Source organism: Triturus cristatus, chromosome 6, assembly GCF_964204655.1.
Source record: "Triturus cristatus chromosome 6, aTriCri1.1, whole genome shotgun sequence".
In the NCBI taxonomy this organism is placed as follows: domain Eukaryota; kingdom Metazoa; phylum Chordata; class Amphibia; order Caudata; family Salamandridae; genus Triturus; species Triturus cristatus.
The window spans coordinates 1,520,050,825-1,520,075,185 of NC_140589.1; the positions used below are offsets into that span (position 1 = coordinate 1,520,050,825).

The 24,361-nt window shown below is 42.9% G+C and overlaps 1 protein-coding gene across 5 annotated transcripts in view; it reads left to right on the forward strand.

The window, feature by feature from the left end:
• PLCB4 (phospholipase C beta 4) overlaps positions 1 to 24,361 on the forward strand; it is a 1,018,018-nt gene that overhangs the window by 70,078 nt on the left and 923,579 nt on the right. For all 5 annotated transcript variants that reach the window (XM_085612653.1, XM_085612654.1, XM_085612650.1 and 2 more), the window contains exon 2: positions 11,861 to 11,925. The gene's annotated coding sequence lies outside the window, so the exon portion shown is untranslated. The remainder of the gene's footprint in view (positions 1 to 11,860; positions 11,926 to 24,361) is intronic.

The following is a 24,361-nucleotide window of genomic DNA, read 5'->3' on the forward strand; positions in this document are numbered from 1 at the left end:
TTAGGAAAGACGCACATTTCATACTAGATAGTGCCGAACAGAAAATGTATGCGGTCTCTCACGTGGATGTTTAACGATTCAATATTTGGCGAGTTTCATTTGCCTTCAAAAAAGGGAGCGAACCAAGTAGATAAAAAAACACACACACACACTCGAAGCCTCCGTTATGTTTAGTTTCCCCTGTATTTTTATTTCAAATTTGAACAGAAATGACAAGAATATGTTTCTGGTGCATTGCCATAGTGGGGGGCTCTGGGGTGATTGAAAACTATGTTAAATAAACACACACAAAAAGACAAGCATTGGCAAAGATAATATGTTTGGCACTCTAGTGCGCGGACAACTGCAATAAAAATGTCGACCGCAAAGCAAAACAATTAAAAAGGATCGATCAATGCGTGAATGAGATAAAGGATTGTACTTTTCAACGGTTCATTGGTCCATCCTGTATCTCAATGGAGGAGGAATGATGCATCCAAACAGACCATGGAAAGAAGGGGAGACTAAAATACCCCTGTGGGCTGATTCGAAATGGGATTGACAGTTACTCAAGCCAATGGATGAACATTCCTGATCCAAAGAAGCCAATGGCTTTAAGAGGCTGTAAACACGTCCCTAGCTGTATGTACATGTTCACCTTGAACGGCACACCTGCCAATAAATGTCAAACCTAAAATAAATACTTGTGCATAAAAGTGCATTCAGAAGAAGCTGGTGAAGCTGGTATAACAGTTATGGACCCGAAATGGTGATAAAGAGGGCTACGGAAAACCCCACATCCAGGTGGAAGGAGCAAATAAAAGCTCACATCAGAAAAAAATCGGCCATCATGAAGTAAATATGAAAACATCAGTGTTTTGTAATATAAATATTTTTGAATCACTCTTGTAACAGAATTTTAAAAACATGAAAGTGTTGGAAATAACTTTGCTGCTTCTAAACCAAGACTCCTGATAAATCAGATTCCAATATTTACATTCAGAAGAACAAAGGATAACAGTGACTCCTGTAAAGTCATCATGGCTATCAGACTAAACACGTGGCATGACCACAGGAAAGATGGTGGTTAGGCAAATGATTGAGTTACTAGAAAAACACAGTTTATAGATTGAGGGCATACAGTGATTGAATTTTAAACATAATAAGCATTGCCAAGGCTGCTAGTTCTTGCTTTTGAAAGGTATTAGCCGACATTATAGCTTGTTTCATTGTTCACTGTTCTCATCAGCAAAAAAGTAAACAAAAACTTGTGCCAATGATCAACATCATTGACAAAAGTTGAGAAGAAAATTGAAAATGGTCTGCCACAGAGTGATCAAATACAGGTGGGCTTGCGTCACCACCCATGTTCACGTATGAGTACTGACTCTGTGTGGCCATTATTTTAACTGTATTGCCGGCGATGGCATAGTAACCTTGTACATGCATGCATAATGATGCATGTATGCATCTACATCATGATGCTGTGCAATTTTTTTTTTTTTGCAATTCTAAGATAGCAGACCCCATCTTGGAGAAGTAATTAAAAAATAAAAAGTGAAGTCCATAAAGTGAATTTTTAAGAAAAGTGTGCCCCAGTAACAAATTGCAGCTGCTAGGCCCTGTGAAAATAAAAGTTAAAAAAAAAAATGGATGGCCAAAAGCGGAAGCGATGTAGGAGCCAGGGACGGGTCAGAATGCAAGTGAACGTTGCAGAGCGGCATGACGCAACAGTGAGGAGCATGAACTGTTGGATCAATAGAGGAGCTGGGGATGAATGAAAAAAAAGTTGAGCGTGAATGCGATGAGTGTGGGAAGCAACGGATAAGGAGGGAAGAAAAAAGTAGTGCCCAGCATTCAGGGATGTGAGGGTGGAGTAGCACATAGGGTAGAGAGCAAGAAAACACACGGGCTCCAGTGGAGTGCCTAAAGCAAAAGAAGAAAGCAGTTCTCTGAATGTAAGCAGTGGAAGGATACCACTCATCCAATCAAAATGATGGTAAAGAAGCTTTATGCCAGAGGCACAAGAAAAATAAGGAAAGCCATCAAATTAAAAACAAGCAAATAAGATTGACCAGAAAGCCAACCAATGATAAGCAAGAAGATGACCCAAAGCCCACACTATTAGCACTGTACACAATTAGTCTTTCGACCAGAGATAACTAAAGCAGTCTGTGGGCCTAATAATAAATTAAGTTATAACAATATCCATGCATTACCATAATATAGACAGTAAAAGCATGCTAAATCGGATTGACAAAAATGCAGGAACAGATGAAGAAATCCAACTAATTGGGGATGACTTTAAAAAGAAAAGAAAATATTGACAGATATTGTTGGAGGGGCTAATCTAGCCCCAATAATACTTAGCTGTGCCAATTTCACTGCATTGGATGGTTCGGGAGAGAGTTAACCTCTGGCATGTTTGTAAAAGAATCATCTTGGACCATCGTTTTGAAATGAGTACTGCTCACAGTGCTCTGAAGCCAAACACAAATGGATGATTTCACTGGGGTTACAAAGGAAATGAGGGCCTACTTGCCTGTAAGGCAGATGTTGGACGTTTTCCGTTGACTGTCAGATGACTAGATCCACCAAACCCACCATTGACCTGCCTTGTTTAGAGATTGGTGGAAATTAAAAAAAATTGCTTGACATGCAGGAAAAAAACAATGGCAAGCAGGCCTCCACAATGTGGTGGCCCACCTGGCCATTTCAGTATCAAGGTGTTCCTCTCCTGTCAATGGGAGATGTTATGTTGAAATGTCTTGTCAGAATGACAGGAAACTCTCATTTTGACAGGCTGCTGCTGCTGTGCTAGTAAAAGCAGGGTCTTTGCCATCAAAGCCTTTTGATGCCCCCCCTTACTCTCATTGGCACATAGGGGTTTATTTAGATTACACATAGTATGCATAGCATTACTTCTACATAATGAAGGCAACCTAGTTTTATTCTTGTTCAGTTGGAGTTTATTGATGCAAATCCAAAACGTCACTATCATATGAGAAGTTTGAACTTTGCTGAATCCAACAGCCCCTTCCTACCAGAGGGGTCATGGAACAGAACTTGGCAAAGTGCCCTAAGATCGTTATTTGCTGTGGAACGAACGGGTGGGTGTGAGGTGAATGGCCACATGGGGGAAGTCTCTTCCGGCTCTGTTGTGAGGCCCTTGAGTTGTGATCCTCCAAATGTAATTTGTAAGATTCTTGCACATAACACCATTCTGCACAAGTTTACATTTGTTTAGTTTGACGTTAGAGTAAATGCATTAATTATGAATGGTAATGTTGTACCCTAGGAAACTGTTGAGAACTACCCATCAAGATGCTACAAATAATGTGTGAAGCGGAATAAATGAGCACCAGGGATGTGTTTACCTCCTTGGGTTATCCTTCGGGCCCACAATATGGCTTAACCCAAGTTGGCAATCAACATAGAGCAAACCCGGAGTGACATAGAATGATGTTTTCTAATGCTGTATCAGATAAGAATATAGAAGATACGTCTGTAATCCTGTAACCTGTAATGATATGTACGAAATGCCAATAAAAATATTTTCCAAAAACAAAAATATATGAGAAGTTTGAACTTCATCATCAATTTTTTAAAACACTTTCAGCAGGAGCTAGTTGTAGCATTTTTATAATGCAAGATTCTGTTTTTAAGGATGAGGAGGGTTTCCAGTTTTTGAGTACTATTCTTTTGAGACATTTAGACTGCTAAGAATCCACCTCTTTTGTACTTGTTCTCACTCAGATCAAGTAGAGTTATCCTTGTAAATGGGTGCCGATGTTGTGAATGAAAGAGAGGTGGTTTAATCATTTTTGTGATATCTGCCCCCCAAGATGAGAGCTTAGCACAGTCTACATATTTGCACTAAAAACCTTTACATGCCCTGCTTCTCCAAAAATTGGAAAATCTGGTTTGGCCATTGTACCTGGGGGGCAATACCAAAATTTATGGTAGAGTGTACATTGTTTGCATGTTTATCCTTGCTTTGCAAACAGATAATACATGTTTCTGCCATGTGCTTGTAGGATTGTCAGCATCAAAGGTTTTCTCCCTGTTTGTTCTAAATTTTTCCATCCGGCGTTGACTACCATTTATTGTGACCTTAATAGATGATGGAGGCTGAACGGCAAACTGGTGAAGTCTTTAATAATAGTAAGAGTTGGCATTGTCTGTTTTGAGAAAAATCATTTAATGTTGTCTTTGTTGACAGAAATTTGTTAAGACATTGTTCCAATATGTTGTGTTATCTTCTTAGTAGATAAGCATTACATTTTATGTAGAGCTGCAGATAGATTGAGTGTGCGATTGCCTGCAGAATGTGGTCTGTTAGATGATTAATCCATGCAAGTCAGTAAACGCTTTCCACTGGATGAAGGGTTTTCCTTATCTGGACATCAGAGGAAAGGTACAGATCCTGGTATGTGTTTTCTTCAAAAACGTCCAGTAAAGTGAAGATGATCGATCCCCATCCTAGTCGTTTTTTGTTTGCCTGATGTTGGAGATGTAGCCAGATTTCTGTTTTTAACACATTCTTGTCAATGCTCATTCATCTTGATAGGTCTCAAACAGCAGTCGACAGCCAATGTTGAATTTGAGATCAAGCATATGCAAGATAATATTTATTTATGGAATTTCAATATATAATTTTAGAAGTTCTGAATGGATTCCATTGAACATGATATATGTGGCAGGCATTATTTGTACAGAGAAAAAAAAATACCGAATGATTTTTCAAGTGCTCCAAAAATATTGTTTCTTGCTCCATGTCAGAATGTATTGTGAATGTGTCAATTGTTGAAGCAGTGCAAAAACTGATGCACATAATGTGACATTAATATCTGGTAAGTATCTGAAGTGTATTATTATTACATGTTTTTCACGATCATACCGATGTCAGCAGCAAAAAAACAATGTTGAGCTGTCACATCATAGATTATGTTATCAAATTACATTCCAGAATGGCAGGCAAGAGGACAAAGAGTATATTACCAGGCAGTGCCATAGGATACAAACAGTGATATGTCAATCTTCCATATCCCATACACTTTACCGTAAGCATCATAATATTGTCGTCTGTGTGTGCTCCAGTTTGTCCCTCTCTGAATTAAGTGTTTGTTATTTTGCATCCTGTGTTAACAACACATAACGCGTGCATGTGTTGTTTAATATACGTCTGTACAATCAGTAGTAATGGTAGTTCATTTTCAATTCCGAAGAGGCTAATCTCAGCTTGTTGTTTCTAGTGGTGAATGGACTGCCTGACCACAGGTCAGTTATTGATAATGGTAAACTGGAGAGTGAGGGACATCAGCTATGTTGTTCTATTCATTCACTTATCTATTTACATACATATTTTGTGCAAGGAAAAAGCAGGCCCATGTTGCCTTCGCAGTTTGTGCTGGGGTGTCCTTTTGGGGCAACAAAGACTAATGTGCAAGATGTATGCTATTGCTTGAACTAAAAATCAAGCAACAAACAATGGACTGCAATACGGCCCTGAATAGCAGTGGCGGCTCCTCGAGGGAGTGCGGCGGAGCGGGGGAGGGGCAGTGTGCGGGGAAGTAAACGCCAGAATGCTGCCGAACGGAGTTGTGTATATAAATAAATAAAACGAATTACATTGCGCGCTGCATCGCCGCCCGCAGCACTCCCTCGAGGAGCCGCCACTGCTAAATAGTCGCCTCTAGTTACGAACACTCCAAGCATCCCATCCGGGGTCGTACAGAGTCGAACTTAAATCTCGACTTTTCTCAGATCTCACTCAGTGGTTAAAATGGAACAGGTTGGCCTTGCACATGCAATTTATGGTTTCCAGAGAGGGGCGAACTTATGGAACACTCAATAGGGCTATTATTAAGGTGCCTGAAGCCATGTTTGTGCACATATGACGAAATGTGTTCCTAAAGGGGTATTGTCACATTTGGAGCACATGGCTTTGTAGTACCCCTGGTAATACGTGACTGTCACAAAATGGTATTTTGCATAGATTTATTTACCTATGAAAATGGTTATGAGGGATTTATTTTTAAGAGAATCTTCATGTTCTAAAGAAAGTAAAAAATGCTTCAATGCTGGAGAACTGTTCTATTCTGTAAATGAAGACTATGCCAACTTCTCCATCTTTGAGATTAGCAGGCTCAAGTGCCACACCATGCCACAGGCTAACAACTTACTGTAAAATGTTATCTTCTTGACTTCAGTGGTGACTAATGTATAATGTTGCACTTTTTTTATCAAGAAAGGGTGGTTGCACCACTATAAGTGCTAATGACGCGCACCAAAGCAGGATTTCTGGGTCACAGTGTGGTTAGGGCAGTGCTTGTGCATATGAACACAGCATCTATGTACGGTTGCAGTGAGCACGTGATTATAACGTTTTGCACACTGGTGCATCGTGATAGTATAGAAAGGACATTTTTTTGCTCCCACAGCCAAAGAAAGAATATGCCAGTGATCTTCCGGGACAGCACACACCATTGTGTCTTTTCTGCAAGATTGCTCCACAAATAGGGCCCAAAATAATGAAGTGCATTAATGTATGCAAAGCCTGCAAACCACAAAATGCTAGACTAGATGAGTGCAAATTCATAGGTCGCAGTGTACTAAAGATACTTTGCGAGTCGGAAAGTCTTTCCATCTTTAAAGTGCCTGAAAGGGGCATCCTCTCCAAATTGGGAATGGCAACAGCATTGCGATGTATTATTGGTTTGTGTTGCAATTCTGGTTGAAAACAGTTAGATCTATCAGACTAAGGGCTTAATTATGAGTCTGACAGTCTACAAACCACCAGACTCATGGGGGCATGGCGGTCTCTCGTTCTCGACCACCCTATTGCAATAATGGCGGTCAGACCACCATTGCCTTGCCGCAGCCACCAGGGAATTGCCATTCCCTGGCGGCATAGAGGCATCAATATGCTTCCAAGCTTATAAGGAGTGTCCTCTCTGGCAGGGTTTTCATGGTGGTTCCTCCTCTGCAGGGCCCCCGGCTGCCTCACGCCCAGTGCATGCACACAGGGCGGCACAAAATGTGCTCCCCGTGTGCATGGACACCAGTTCCTGCTGGAATGGACTTTTGAGGCCATGCCGTGGAGGACCTGGTTTTGGCTTTCCCATTTTTGGAGGCACCGCTGTGGCAACGCCAATGAAAAGTCTGCCAGACAGGAGGAAACTCCTAATCATGCGGGAGGCTGCACCACCAAAGTCGTAACAGGCCCCATAGGACTACCCTCTCCCCAAAACTTTTTGCCTTCCTCCTCCATTTTTTCTGACCTAATTTTTGATGAACTTGGGACTCTGAACACTTTACCCCTGCTAACCAGTGCTAACGTGCATGTGCTCTCTCCTCTTAACATGGTAACATTAGCTTATCCCCTATTGACATATTTAGTTTTCTTATAACTCCCTAGTAGAGTGGAACAACATGTGCGCAGGGCCTGTAAAGTAAATGCTACTAGTGGGCCTGCTGCACTGATTTTGCCACCCACTAAAGTAGCCCTTTAAACATGCCCTAGGTCTGTCTCTGCAGAGCCTGTGTGTGCAGTTTAAACTGCCATTTTGACCTGGCAGAATAAATATTTTGCCAGGCACAAGAATTCATTTTTAAAAACATATAAGTCACCCCTATAGTAGGCACTGGGCAGCCCAAGGGCAGAGTGCAGTGAATTTAAAAAGTTGGACATGTACTTTTAAGTTTTACATGTCTTGGTAGGGTAAAACTCTTACATTCCTTTTTCACTGCTGCAAGGCCTACCTCTCCCATATGGCAACATTGGAATTTTCCCTATTACATTTTATAAGTGTAATTTCCAAACGGGAAGAGATAACTGGTGGTTTGGTGTCTCTAAAATCCTATTTAAAATCCTAACTTATGATGAAGTCGGATTTTAAATTACAATTCTGAAAATGCCACTTTTATAAGGTTAGCATTTTCTTGCCTTAAACATTTTGTGTCTGCAGCCTGTCTCTAGTCACGTAACTGGGTGTAGTTAGCAGTTGGTCTGTGTGTATTCCTCCTAGAAAACCTCACACAATGGGAGCTTAGGTGTGACCGGAAGGGCCATCACTGGCAGCATGGGAGGTAGGAGCTGGGCCAAACCTCACTTATACTTGAATACGCTGTGGTCTGTCTTCACACAAAGTACCAAACGACTGCATTGTCACTTCAACCAGCTTGGAGCCAGGGCAGGAAAAACAGGGCACCTGTGCACTTCAAAGACACTGTCTAGAAGCTTCTCCCAACTTCCAGGGCCAGAGAAACAGGCTATAAAAAGGGGACCTCAGACACCAACTCTTCAGGACACTTCAGGACCTGTGGATATTCTGCCAGGTAGAAGGACTGCTGTGCTGCTGAAGGACTGTCATTCTGCTGGAGTGCTGCTCTGAAGGAACTGCTGCCTTGCTGTGCTGACCTGATGCCCTCTTCCCTGGGTGAGAAGGACTGGACCTGCATCTGTTGAACACAGAACCCACAGTTACTTCTAGGGCTAGTTGTATGGCCTCCTGATCTGAAGCCTCAAGAATATAAAAGGCTTCCAACTACCTTGCACCTGCACCTGGCCTCTGCCATCTAGGAGTTTACCCTGCCAGGTGGTGTCACTACAGTCCTGTACCCTTGGCAGTGGGTCTAAGGTTCTTAACAGCAGAACCTATGCATCTTCTCTGCTGAGCGGCACATCCCAGAGCAGAACTGATGCATCTTCTCTGCTGAGCGGCACATCCCCGAGCAGAAATGATGCATCTTCTCTGCTGAGCGGTGCAACCTCAAGCAGAACAGATGTATCACTGCTGCTGAATGGATTGGACCCATCGAAAAGACGTGCATCGCCTCTGCATCCACCGCACAGTACTTCGCATCTCTCGTCGCCGGTAGCCTCGATGCTGACAACTGACTCCGCATTCCAGTTTCGTAGCTCCTCGGTACCGACACATCGCGCTGACTGCATGCGGCGTCCTTGATGCCGGAATCGGATCGCAAGCCCCACTGACAGGATCTTCGACCACAACACCACAGGACCTCACATTGCAGCCTCACCACATCCTGGAACCAACTCTTTGCTTTGAATGTGCAGTTCATCTTCAACATGGATTTTCGCAATGCTCTGCAACCAGGATATGAGGTACTTTGTTCAGCAGGCCTAACTGGTTCCCTGTAGCCGGCCTGTGCTTCATCACGGTTGGCCTGAACTTGTGACTTTGTCCTGGTCTGGTGCAACCAGATATCCACAGTTTGTGCTTTTTGCCTCTATTTCCACCTAAATCTTTAAAAATCCATACCTCTTTTGTACTGATTGGATTTTTGTTGTTTTGGTCTTTTTGAATTTATTAAACATTACTCTATTTTTCTAAATCTGTTGTGGGATCCTTTTGTGGTAGGTTTTCACCGTTTTAGTGTTTGAAGTGTTGTGCAAATACTTTACATATTGCCTCTGAGTTAAGCCTTACTGCTCTGTGTCAAGCTACCAAGGGGATGTGCACTGGTTAATTTGAGGTCTGCTGATGCCTTACTCTGACAAGAATTGTGGTTGCTGCTTGACCAGGCCTTACACCCCAGTCAACCAACAAGCCAATTTTTTACAAGAACCATCAACCAGATTCGGCACTCGACATGAAGTTAGTTGCCATTTGCAAAGTTATCGGTGGTGGGATGCTTCAAGGGTGGGGGGGGGCAGTGGTCTAGGGGACCACTGATGCCCCTGTTTATACCATTCCCTGCATGCTGTCTTTTTTCAAATTAAACATAATATATATTTCCCTTTGAGAGAAATATATTGATCGAGCTCTTCAATTCCACACAAGCCTCCACATTGCAGTAACCCATTTGCAGGGGTTTGCAAAATGCCTCCTTCTGCATATGAGGCGGAAGGTTTTGCAAAATGGTGAGAACGTGCATTTCATGATGCAAGTGATTAGTTCATCAGTCACATCGTAAAATGAAGAGCAGGTTGAAAACTAGTCAGTGTGCAAAAAAAAAAAAATGACTGATTTACAACCTGAACTTTGTACATCCGGCCATCTAAGCAGTTTGCATTTTAGCTGTATTGTATGCTTTTCAAATAATTAGGATGGAGTTTTTCCCCATGGTCAACTGTTTTATTGTCTCTTTTCCTATTTATTAATTATATTTATTGTATGGAGAAAAGTGAGGGATAAAAACCAGTGCTTGAAATGTGTTGGTAAACAGCAAACCAGGGCAAGTTCTAAAGGTGCAGCCTTTTCCATTACCCCTGGGAAGGGAAAAGAGGATTTTAAGAAGGCGTTCATTCCTCATGCCCATCTCCAGCTATCGGAAACAGCCAAATGTGGACAGACTCCAACTGGGCAAGCACGAGCCAGATTGACGGCCCCCGGGGGAAGTGAAGGTCGCAGACCAGTCTTCCCCCGGGGCTATTCGCGCGATGGCCGGAAGGACAAGGTGTGGGAGGGTTAGATGATTGGGGAAGGGGCGGGAGATAGGAACGCATATAAGGTGTCAGGAGAGGAGGATCCGGCCTCTTCCTGACACCTTAGCACCACCGGGGGGATTAGACAGTGAAGTTTGTCTACCCACCCACCCTACAGGTTACATGGAGGGCTTGGGATTGGATCTGTCTTAGCGTGCCAGTTTAGGGCAGGTTTCAGAGTAGCGGTGTTACAGTACTTTGGAGGGGTGGTGAGTCTCATACGGGCAGATCCACCCCTGGGGGGGTGAGAACGGTACACGGATGACTGATAGCGGGGCGCGGAAGCAATGAAGGAGATTCAACAGAGGATGCTTGGAGGGCTTGTGAATGGGGAGAGGAAGGAGGTCACCGAGTGAATGGGGAAGAGTCAAACTGGTGAGATGGTTTTGAGATGGTTTTGAGAAGGCTGAACGCAGAATCTGTCGGTATGGGATGGGAAAAGTATTTTCTTGCAGTTATGTACTGTTAATAACGTTTAAATGATTGCAACCTTGTCCTAATAAAATGGCCTTTTACGCTTCAAGTAACAGCGTGGAGTGTAGTTATTGCGCGAAATGGCTTGTGCGCCAATTAAAGTGAAAAGGGATCCACCATTTACCCGCGAGAGTGAAAAGGGATCCACCGTTTACCCGCGAGCACATTTTAGCTCAGCTTTTCTTGCCACTTTGAAACTTGTTAAGATGTTGGAGATCTTTTTTTCTCACAGCAATTTAAAAGGGGCGCAAAACTATCAATTTTAAGGGAAACAAACACAAATAAAATCTAGTAACCGCATTTATTAAGGAAGATTTGCGAGAGAAAAAAGGTGCAACTACTCACACACCTACTGACGTTATAGTTGTATGTTTTTTTGTTTCCCTCCTTTTATAGCCGCTGGTGGTTGTGTTCTATCAGGTGCACAAAGCCAGCAGTAGCATAATTATTTTTCTCGGACCATAGGCGTGTGCTTTCTGTTTCTGCGGTCACGTGCGCCCCAGGAAAGCCGTTTGGAAATAGGATACTGTTGTTTGTTCCTTTGCTTAACGCTGCCAAAAGACTCTTTATCAGCTTTTGAAGTTGCCTGTTAATGAGTAGGCCTTTGTGAGTGATTTGAGACATTGCAAAGCACGCTCTGAGCATGTTTCGCAGGGCTGTGCCTTACTGTGCCCTTTATCGAGCTGCAGATCCGACCTGCAGGGGCTTCCTGGTGTCACTTCGATGGTGGATGGTATTTTATTTTGATAATTGGAGAAATAAGAATTCGATTCTCGTTTGCTTGGCCTGCTTAAAATGACTCGGAGCGCTATTTCCCCTAATCAGAACTGACACGCGTGCTCTTTAAGCGCTGTGACGGAGCTGTTCTCGAGTTGTACTTTGCCAAGAAGTAGATCGATGTGTCAGCTGGTGCCTTCCTGTTGTGAAGCAAATCTATTGATTTTATATTTTTAGGGGAAGAAATGGAATCTTCATAATGAAAATCGCTGAGGACTAATTTTGAACAAGCGGAAGAAACGGTAAGTTACCATTTTGCGCATTGCGCAGGAATGGCACCCGTTGCTAATTATGTTGTGATATATGTCCCGCATGGAGAGCCTCTATCATTTGTTTCAGTTTGTAGACGTCATAACTCCTTGCTGTGACATCACAGCAGTTGATAAAACTGGTGGTCAACTGTTGTGATGTCATAAAGGCCTTTCAGGCCAGGTGGCAGGGCTCTCTTAGAGCCTGTCAGCACAGCGCTGCTTGTCTGCTTTGACTGAAAAGGAGCTGGAGGGGGAGGGAAGGTAGTGGGTTTTGGTTAAGCATAGAAGGTAAGGTATTTCTTTTTGACATTTGGGTCAGGGAGGAGAGGGCATGTTATGTATAGCTCTCCCATTACCCTCTGTCCCTGCGCAGTAGCTGAAGGCAGTGGGAGATGATTGTGGGGTCCATACATACAAATTGTAGATGGGTAAAAAGTGAATTACGGGGATGTTTTTCACCTCGGGGTTCTGAGTGACATCATAGACAACTCAAGCTTCACTCTTGCTGCCTATTTGACGTCCCTCAGAAACCCCTTGGTGAAGAACACCCCATAGTTCACTGTTACCCATCGGTAATTCTATATATACAAACTAAAACACCATTTTGTATGAGGGTATCCCAAACGTCATATTATCCTGTAGCGAGCAGGTGCCTCAGATTTCCATGGACAGTCCTGGTTTTCTGTCGTCTGACTCTGCATTTTCCTGCTGTTCTGTAATTTAAATGCATGCCCCAGTTTTTAATAGCGGATCTGGTGAGCGTGCACATTAAAATATTAAAATGCAATGCACTGCCAGTTTTCCAGTGGTCCTTTCTGTTTACTTTAGAGCAGGGACTGAAGTTAATTGTTCTGAAGACTCCCCTGCTGTGCTACATAATCATTAATGCAGCACAGCAGTATATAAAGAGGGACAAATCTTCATCCGAGGGGTCCCTCAGCTAATGCCCAGGCCGCCCAGCCTCCCTCTTGGCTTCATCACAGCTTGTAAGAGGGAGGGAGGAGGTTGTATAATGAAACATCTTTTGTACGACTTTCATGTAACATGTAAGCGGTCGGTCCAATTTTAATTCTTTGGTTTTTTGTGTGTGTGTTTTTTGTAAAGAAAGAGACCATGCATGCTTTCAGTTGCCTATTGTGGAAACCTTTAAAAATTCCCATCACCTTCAAATCCTCTCCCTCGCAGGTACATATTGAGGCTCATTCAGTCCTATTTCTATATTTTGCTTTCTGATACTTGTCAGTACCTTTTACCTTTTTAAAAGCAGGACTACACGTCCCAGGATGCAGAAACGTAGCCTGAATGAGCTACACGAGGCAGCGTGAGATGTCTGTAATGTGTTCCTTCAGCTAGACACTGCTTTCTGCAGTGGAACGAAGGACACATCGCCTACATTTGTAGGTTTTGTGCCTATCTTGCATGAAGATTGGCAAATGAATTGTAGGATGTGTCAGTGTAGTTCGTCCAGTTTATGGCCAATACAAGCATGTAGTCCCACTTCTATGTCTATTGTCAATCTCAGTTTTTGGTTTTGAACATCTAGTCATCTTAAATTATTCCTTTGCAGGCGCGAAATGACAAAGTTTGGCCATAAAGAGAGTCTTGGTATAGAAACACCAACAGACAGACTTTTGTGATAATTAAGCTACGTCACTGACCTTAAGCCAATGGAATAAAACTTTGCGAGATGGGCTATATAATGACAGCACGGCAGTGGGAATAGCTTGAATGTGGGAGGAAGGATTGACTGAACACGCAAGACAGCATCCTTCTTTGCCATTCCTAACTCAGCCACTAGGCAGCAGAAACACAAGAGAGCACCAAATATAGCATTAGGTGCATTTCCGAACTAGAAGGGGCCGCAAATATCATTTATAACAATTGGCTTTCCTCTGAACGACTGCTTGTCGGTCTGCAAAGGTAAAACCACAACCCAAATGCCACTGTTGCACACCACAACTCGAACGCCACTGTTGCGCACCACAACCCGAATGCCACTGATGCACACCAATCCTAAAAATATATAATATGAAGCAGCACGGGTCACACTGTGTTTGCAACAAGAAGATTGAACATAAACTCTAAAACGGATACCTTGGGAGCAGTGTTCCATTGGTGTGTAAAAAAGGTTTGGCTGGATGTGCAAATATGCTATTAATGTCAATATAATCTACGTAGTTGCATAATTGCATTTCAATAATTACTGGAGTAAGCCCACCTCCAGTTCTTAATTTGAGCCGGTGGTTTCCGGTGCTCAGCACTGGCATTTAATCATCAACACCATTGCTTTTCATGAGCACCAGTTAGGTACACATTCATTTATGGGGAGATTAAATGATTTGCCAAGAATCACAGGATGTTGGGCCGCCGGTGAGACTCAAACCTAGTTCCTCAGCTCTGAAGTTGGCAGCTCTGGCCAGTACTCCACATCCTCTCCCAACTTTCATGGTTAGTAGTTGGTTCTGTTTTAGGCTGTGCTAACAGGAGAAATAGGCTGGTGCAAACTGCCTCCTGACAAGAGCCCCATCACTTATGTTTTTCACAAATTAACCACTGACCACCTCACTTTAGAATGAAAGACATTTTAAACCCATGAACCTACTGAAAGGATATGCTGAATAAATTCCAACTTTCTCCATTTAATTTAGTACAGTGAGATATTCACCGTCAGACACAAAAGGTTGTAGCCGGATCTCTTGTCAGTCCGTTTCACACAGTTAGTTACCACATTCACATGCATAAGACCTGCAGTACCATGCAGAACTAGGCACAGTGGCGCACCACTGACGGCAAGACCTATGGGCTGAGTGGAGCGGATTTGCTCCGCTTCAAAATAGAACTAAGGAGATGTTTTCGTGGGGTCCGCAATATGGCAGTGGAAACGACGATGTGATTATTGGCAATGTATGCACATGCCATGTGGAGGTTCCGTTTTATAGTATTGTTCACATATTGGACTATGACTTGGTATTTTCTAGACACTTAAAAACAAGGATCAATGCTTTATAAAGAGGAACGCATTTTTAAGAAAAACTATTTCCTTCCAAGTAACTAGATGAATGAACAGGTGTTAGAAGTGGCCCCGCAGTTTAGGGTTGTTAGTAGTCACAGTGCTTTTTAAATAGCATTAACATTACGCAGCTGGTGGCAAGTAATTACCTCTACCATATTTAAGGGGAACTATTCTCCTTCCTTTGGCATATGGAAAATAGCTTTAGGACAATTAGTTCCAGCACTGTCCTTCCTCACAACTGATATATTTGATTGGGTACCCCTCAACTGTCCTTCACATATCTCATGCAGTCATCTTTAGATGTTGAAGCCCTGATCTCAGTTTGCCACAGTCCTAGCAACTTGGAAAGAAATGCAGTGTAACCAGCACTCTCCATTTCTTCACCATGAAAGTGATGGTGGATTGGAATGTGTTATTATTGGTGAACAAGTCTGGAAATGTTACTTCCACTACTCTGATAGTTGGCCTAAACTCTTGCAATAGGCCTAAATATTCCTTCAAAAAGCTGAAAAAGCTTTGTATTTGGTTGTAGAGTGGGTTTTCCAATGTCAACTTTTCTATACTGTAACCCATGCGAGTCATGGCTGTCTGACTTGGTCCTTTTATTTGATGCTGGGAGTCTAGCATGAGGGCCAACCACCAGGTTTGATCCTATACACAGTTCAGTCATTACTCAGAACATATTTCCATGCAATAGAACTTTGAAAAGGTTAAACTCCCATCCATCCATTCATAGTGTGCCCATCTTTCTATGCACTCATCCACCCATCTCTATTGCCACTCGTTGTAGTTAAAATATATTTCTCTTCTACATTTCACATTAAACTATCTCAATAAAGGGAAGTAGATCACAAATCATCGATCAAAATCAACAGGCTTCTTAATATCAGCTATACTCGCACTACTCCTGCTGGACTAGCTTACTATAACCGTGCCGATCTCAAAGGGTCAGGGATGGTGCCTCTTAAAAGCCAGGATCCGTTGATCTTTCCTTCCCTGCTTCCTCAGATAAACCACCAGAAGGAAATTCAAGGTTCTCTATCTGGCCAGCATTAACTCGTTTCTACTCAATTTCTCCTCCACGGGTCAATCTACCATTAGCCTAGGCATACTATTCACTCAATTGTGATACCCTACAGACCATATAGTGTCAGAAACCATGGGCACTCTACTAACCTCTGCAGTAGAATTAACTGAAAGGACTTGAAATCCCTCCCTGGGCCCTCACGCTCTTGCACCACCCATCCCAGGCATTCTCCAGGCCTCTGGTCACCAACACAACGACACGCTCTTCAACCATTCTGACCAATAGGAGTCAGTAGAGCATGGAGTTAGTGGAACATGGATTTGCACAACAAAATTGTAAACATTGTTTTTCCATGGCACCAAGTAACAATGAACATCACTCACATCTCCATTAAAATATGGATATTGTGATGATGTAAACCTCTTTACTTTGAGGCAAAAAGCACAAGCAACCCGTGCTCCACTGAGAACTTGTTTTTTAACACTGACAGCATGAGTACTACCAACATTGCGGGTGGCCTTCTCAATGCCAGGTTCAGCATCAACAAAGCCAGCAATATTTAGGAAAATCTTAGTGACAACTTTCTGCTGTCCTTGAGACATGTTTCCGTAATAAAACCACAATAAGCGTCAAACCTAAGCTCTTATAAATGTTGCAGAGATAGTGATGTCAAACTAATCTTCTCTGATTCTTCTTCTAGGGGAATCAACACGTGACCATATGCTCACTCATTTGAACATCTTCTGAAAATATATGCTACCAGCCCCATCACCACTTTAATTTGCTCTGTCATTCTGCTATGCTACCCATCAAATAAAGTACTCTCAATTTTTCATATACATCTACTGCACTTTCCCAAGTTATCATCCTTGGTGGCTTAAATATCTAGTTGAATATACCCTGATTTTTATTTGCCCAGTTAATTGTTGCTCACTTAGACAAATGTGGCTTTGCCTAGTTTGTCAATGTTTGACAAGTTTTAACTGAACTGAATGGACTTGTAGTTCACTATTACTCTCAATCTCGCTATCATTAGCTACCGGTCTCTTTCATCTAGTCATATTCTCATTAATTTCCCCATTAAATATGAGTTTGAATCCCACCCTAAATCCAAAGGTGTAACTGAGGCGCCTGCGACCCCCAAGCCTTCAGGGGCCCTCCAACTCTTCATGAAGGCCCCATTCATCCCTAGGCCAATGAATATCTGTGAGATTTTGGAGACTCCGGGGCCCCTGTGCATTCTACCAGGAGGCCCCAACATTTTGCGTTACTCTGCTGTCTATACCAGCTGCTGAGAGGTGACTACTCACTTTAACACTGAACTTCCCCACAGACATGACATTGAAGCCCCTCAACCACCACACATAAAAAGTAACAGTACCCCGGGACTCACTGAAGCAGGAACTACAGGCACAGCATCGCTATGCTAAAAAGTCAGTTAGACTTCTGAGTGTAAAGTGGGGGGAGGAATCAACCATTTGCGTTCTCCCACCCAGGTCGCTGCACAAGGACACAACAATATGTCCTCTGCATGGAATTTAGTCTCCTAATCAATGCTTAATGCAAGTGTGCATTTTCAGGCTTCAACACCAATAAGTGGGTGGTGTGGGTATTCAACGTGCGGGATTGAGAGGCCGCTTCCTCTGCAGTGCATTGGCACAGTCCTCTCCACTCCGTGTTGCTTTAGCCTTTCGAATGTCCTTTTACCTCTTCTTGATCCTGACATCCCCTGGTCAATCCATTGAGGAGGGGGTGCATGGGTAAGCAGGAGTCCTTGTTGTGGAACTATAAATGCACACAAACGCCATGGTGAACTGGGTACAGCAGCGAGGGGCCAGCATGTACGCAGGTTTTTATGGGGCTCGGTAAACAGTGCAAGTCCGCTGGGCAACACATCGCAGCAGAAATCGATAGTGGTCATGCTTTGAGGCCAGACCCTGGTGTCCGCCGACCATGTTCACTGTTTTCCCTTGCCAGAGTTGAGCAAAGGGGGCGTCATGAAGCGTGTCTTGCTGGGAGTGCAGCTCTGCAACCACTGGGCAACTGGTAGACACAGTCTGCAGGGAGTTGGAGCTTACTATCCACTGGCAATCACTAACTTTCTGACTGCAGGGAGCAGATGTCAGCTTGGCTGAAGGCCCACATTGAAGGCAACCAAGGCTAGGAGAGCTTTAGCTTTCAGGGGTGGGGAGAGCTCACAACAGGTCCTTGCAGTACCACTCCTCCTCAGGTCTCACAATATAGAGATTGTGGTTTTCCATACACCTTAGCACGGTTCATGCTATTTGGTGTTACATATGGGGCCAGAGGCTTCCTCTGTACCGTGAGATGCACGGGTTCGATTGAAGCACGCATGGTAGGACTCCTCTTGCTCTGACGTATGCTTCCATGTCAGTAACACGTGAGGTCAAAAGGTCTTCTGAACGAGTCTCAGAATGCAAACACCGAGCCGGTGTTCTATGTTTTATGCCTACTTCAGGCAATCTTCTGAAGGGGGCAAAGAGTAACCCACCAACCCTCCGGGATCCCACTTGGTGTTGAAATCAGGCAACCCCAGATCCCCTGGGATGATTGAGGTACTTGGGCGCACTCAAAGATGAGTACCGAAGAAGACATTGCGTAATTGCATAGCTTTCTTTGATGACATTTCATGGAATTCTATTATAAAAGTGCAACATTTTATGAAATTACGTGACATTGTACTTATAGAGAAAAATACAGTTTTCCAATACCTTGCATTACATTTTTCAGGTATGAATTTTGCGGGGGAAAAAAGTTTCACAAGATTTCAGTAGGAAACTGGTCTGATCATCAAGTGCTTCTCATCAAGACATTTTTTTTCTTCATGAACGAGTCTCCCACTAGAAAATATTGTACAAAACAAATGTCATGAATCTTATGTAACGCAAAATTCAGGAATTACGTGAACTTCCATGGCATAAAGAAAGTTTCACACAGGCATGCTATTGAATCAAAACCTCCTGGTACCTTGTAAGTCCCCCTTAAAGACGGCTAGCCACGCGAACACAACAAGAGTGTGGCAGGTGGTATCACTTCTCTTTCATTCAAAACGGAAGACGTACACGTGCTAGAAATGCCATGCGCCGAAGAAAGTGAAACCGAAACCCTGTGACGTAGAAGCCTTGTTTCGAAGATTTACAAGTGTGGGCGGGATTACCTTCTGGGTTGCATTCTGAAAAGGGGGATTTCTTCTGAGTATTAGAGCTTCTCACCAATACACTTTGAATTTTAGGCTCCGTGGCGTTGTAATAGGGGCACCCTGTTTGATGTCTGAAAGGGTGTTGTGGTCAGCTTGGAATGGTTGAATATTATCTGTTTGGCAAGTCTGGGGACTTTTCTAGGTATTCATGAAAGGATAATTTTAGGGTTATGATGTCGATTAGAGTTTCAGCAAACTAAATAGTAGTAGGGAAACAATTGTGCAGAGACTTAGAAGATGGAATGGGTTGCTGTGATTATCGAAGTGATAATGGTGGGTATATGCATAGCGCCAGTAATGGTGAACCCGAAGGTGACGGAGCAATGAAGAAGGCCAACGAACCCCTCATTATCACATGAGTGTGCGTATTATATGTACTTCACATATTTTAGGGGACTCTTTGTATGCCATGGTTTTCTCTTAAGCCGCCCTGTCTAAGCAAAATAATTTGAAATGGAAAAGCCCTTCCATTTGATAAAGTTCTTCGAACCCATTCCACAATTGCAATGCACATTTTGCGGTGCCCTTCTAGAAGGGGCGTTCCACTCTTTGTATCCTTTCAGATCAATAATGCAAATATTCAAAACCATACAAAAAGAAGACCTGTTTAGGCGGTCAGACACATATAATGGTTCGGGCCGATCAAAGATCTAGCTTTGCGGAGGAAAAGGTTACTTTGCATTAACCTTGGGTCTTGGGCGTGCATCCAGATGTGCTGGAAACAATCCGTGGCTTGTTCATAAAAATGAAACTAGGATGGTGTTTTGAGAGACTGTCTTTATCATATGTCTCGTAGCGTAACTTGGCGGTCCCAAACAACTCCAATAAGCAAAAACATATTTTGATTATTTTAAAAACTGACAAGATCCCTCGAGACTGGTGATGTAGGAAGGCAATAGAGAGTGAGGCAGGGCTTAAGTTCCAGGTCCCAGTCAGGAGGTCTCCTCCGGTTGTACAGCCCATTGCTGCCGTCAGCACTGCCAGTTACAGTAACAAGGGTACTCATTACTGCCACACTCCTGCAAGTGTAACAATTCTTACAATTCTAGGCCCTCAAAGCTAAAAGAATTGCATTGGCAGCAGGTATTAGTCATTCTTAATGTATATTTAATTAATAAAGAACTGTTAAAGTGCTTGTCTCTAAATTAAACAAACAGCGCTGACATGTGGCTGACTGTCATAAGTGCTAGTGCTGACAATTAAGTGCTGGTGCTGAGCACCAGAAACCACCGGCTCAAATTTAGTATTACTCGCAAGAGAGGGATAGTCCAAAAGTCTTAAGGTATCATGCCTGAGAATTAGAGTCGTTGCTAAATGACGTTTTCTGCTTTCTTAGTTTTCTAGTTTTAAAAGTAAATTAAGTTATTCAAAAGTAAATCTTTGAGCATGTTTGGACCTCTTGAAGAGATTGCAAGTGAGTGTTATCAACTCCATGTAAGCGGAATAGGCATTTGTACAGAAGCACTTTATATTTCGGCCCATTAATCTATTAGACACGTTCACTGAAAAAGTTCACATTTTAGAAATTATAAAATGAGCTGAATTTCTTATTCTTATATGTCTTCGACACAGTGGCTGAATTATTTATATAAAATGCTTTTATTCTTTCATATGCTTGTTAGGTTACAAAGTGGTAATGCATTTCAAATAGAGCTGAGCAAAATCACATATTCTTGCTCATGAATTTCCAAGAGAATGTTGTGAAAGTATGCTTTTAGAGGTTTGTGGTATCTGGAGTGACTTTCTTCAAGCAATTGCTCCTTCACATCAAAACTCTTCACAAGATATAGGCAGAAAACTGGTCTGATTAGTAAATGCCTCTTATCTGGCATTTTCTTTACGAACAAGCCTCCACATGCAAAACAAATCATTTTAAATTGCGTAATGTGAAATTTCAAGAAAATTTCCGAATTTAATACTACACAAAATTTAGAAAATGGACAAATTTGACAAGTGTAATTAGATTTTGCCCTGGCCCACTTTTAATAAGCAGAAAGAACAATGCAGGGATTTCCTATGAAGACAGTAAAGCATGAGCCAGAAGTAAAAAGAAAGCTAAGGCCAATACAGTGAGAAGAATACATTGTGTTATTTGCAAATTAGTGATTGGTAAGGACTTCTGACCCCTCTTATCTGCCTATTTCACTACACAGGGGCCGATTCCGATGTCGGACGGACTCAGGTCCGTCCAACCACCAACCTGCTGGCGTCGGTAACGGCCCTGCTAGTACGATACGACCGAACAGGGTTCGTTCGCACTCGTATACTTCACAATGCAAGCATGCATTCCGAGCGGAATGCATGCTTGCATTGTGAAAAGCAGGGGTGAAGTACATCCCTGCACCCTGTGGCCAGCACCCCAAGGTGCCTGCCACCGGGTGCAGGGATCCACAGAGGGGCACCATAGGTGCCCTGATGCCCCCAGGCCGCCATTCGGCAGCCTCACACCCATGGGGGCCCTACTGGGGGCCCCCAAAGACAGTTTCCGACTGCCTTTTCGTGCCGGAAAGACCGGCACGAAAAGGCAGTGAAAAACTGCCATCGTACTCCCTTGATCGCAAAGAGGCGGCTGGGGGAATACTGAGGGATTTCCGTACGGCGGACAGGCTCTCTGAGCCTGTCGTTCGCATTTCGGAAATACGAGTCGGATTCCTTTCCAACCAAGCCCATCAGAATGGCTCGGTCAGAAAGGAATCCGGCCGACACCTTCCGATTTGGTCGGAAGGGCTCCGACCATTGTTCTGGGCCCTTCCGACCGAAATCGGAATCGGTCCCACAGTGTAAATATAAGTGAATGGTGTGGCTTCCCTAAAAAGTATTTCACGCTAGCACGAGTCCCCTGTAAAAGAGGAGTAGGGAGAAATACTAGCAAACAAAATAGTAGACATAAAAAGCTAGCGTGTTTTGATGTTTTCATCTGCTTGTACTGTGAGATTGGTCAATGTATGCTTTTGTGTTCCTATAGGATTCAGTTCTTGTTACTTTCAGAAAGTTGGAGTAAGAGCTATTAATCTGCTTGAAATTGTCTTATTCGGTGCTTGTTAGAGGATCTCGTGTCATTAGGTGGAATGCTGATTGGTTAATGGAAGAAAATGCCTGTTTAAAGGAGCTGACAGAACAGCCTTGTACCATAGCATGAGACATGGTCCCTGCCCTGGTAGAAATGTCAGATAATATTGTCACTAGCACTGAGCTTCACCATTGGCTAAATTCAAGCATCCAAAGAAAGTGTTAACCAAAGGCTCAGAAAATATTTTTTCCTTTTATTTTTGGGGCCTTGGCGAGGTTTACGCTAATCTCACCCGGTGGTGATGAATAATAAAACAATACACATATATTAAAATCAGTTTAACCTATAACGAATGTGATTGAGGTCAAAGTCGGCATGTTTATTTTGGTTATGCACAACAATCATAAAAGAGATCCTGTCCCACAACTTTAATCAATCGCAGTATGCATTTTACTTATTGAAATTATGTCAGTCATCTCAAACCCCTCGATTCTTTACTAGATCCAGCTTAAATCTATATAGAAAAATGTATAGCAAGCGTAAAGAAAGCCTCTTCTTGAAATATAGCATACCTTTTTATTTGACGAGCAACAGAAGTTATTTCCTTGTAATGCCAGGATAGAACGTTGATCAAAATAATGACCCAAACCAGGTTAAAAACATTTAACATTTGATAGTTTATACAGTTAATTGTCATGTGAGGCTAAGAATTTTTTTTATCCTAGTTAAAACCGGCCATCATCTTGTGCTGAGTTAGAAACAGCGCTTCATTGACATGTCTCACTCTTTTGGTGGGTTTTGCAATCTGCGGAGGAGCATACTGAACCTCCACTTCATAAGGCACCATGGTTTTTTTTTTTTTTTCCATCAACAGAGACCGTGGAACACAGTTTAGTTATTTCATAAACAGTGCGTGGCAGGCCACTGTCTCCTAAACGCGTAATTAAAAAGGCCAATGAAGTTTGGGGTCGGTAGCAGTGAGAACCCACGAATCCAAGTCTGCAACAGAAGGATGGTCCTACCTAAACCTTCCTAACTCTCTGGGTAGGTGTGGGAAAGCAGTTCAATACTACGCTCAGGTGAGGTGTGTGGGTGAGTCTAGGAACAAGTATTACAGCTGCAATTACATTCGAATTTCAAGCCAGAATTATGTTTTTACACAACACATTCAAAACAACTGATATAACTTAAACATATTTATGGTAGAAACAGTAATTATGTAAGTGGAAAACAAGAAAGTTCAATATAAAACACAATACACCCATGTATCACAATATGGGGCAGTGAACAAGTCATTTCATTTTGAGTATGGCAGACTAAGCTAGCATACCACAAAAACACAAACCAAGTAGAAATTCAGTAAACTAAGATGACAGTCTCTTGAAATTCGTGTAACAGTGTCTGTAGTACTTGTAAAGGAAGGGCACAGTACATTGACATCCATATGTGCAGTGAAAGGCACTGTGGAGGCATGCTGACCATGGCATGTTATGGAAGATGAAGCGCTCACAAGGTCAGAACTCACAGGGCTCATAACTGACCACAACAAACCACAAAATGCATAAGATTAAGTGATTAAGAGATTGGTCAAAGGGGGAGCAAGGTAAATAAATTATAAACAAACATCAATGCAGAGAGGTGGGACGCTCGGACGGCAAAGTCATTGGTTGTATTTCAGACAATTGTATACAAAAAAAACTGTACAGAGAATATCATCTGACATAAATATCTTGCCCTAAATATAATTTACAAAAATATTGTCCCATTTGGAGGAGATGTTCATTTATTAACTCCAAAGGGTGATATTTTTGTTAATGATATTTAGGCAGTGTTTAATTTGAACCGGCGGTTGCTGGTGAGGGCCACCGGAACTCATTAGGTCTCGGCTAGGCAGCGCTTGCGCTGTCTCGTCGAGAGATGCTGTATACAGTATAGTGGGGGAAGCCCCGCCCACTTTCCACCTATCATTTTGATTGGTCGCAATTCTAAATGCTGCATTTTGACCCCCCTGGCGTAGGCGGCTGACTTGAACTTGCAGTGCTGTTCTACCAATCATGGCAGCGCAGAGTTGCTGTGCTTGCACTGCAGTAAAGTGGTCCCGCGACCGGACCTGATCCAAGCTGTTCCTCAGCAGCCCAGAGGCAGCACATATAGCTG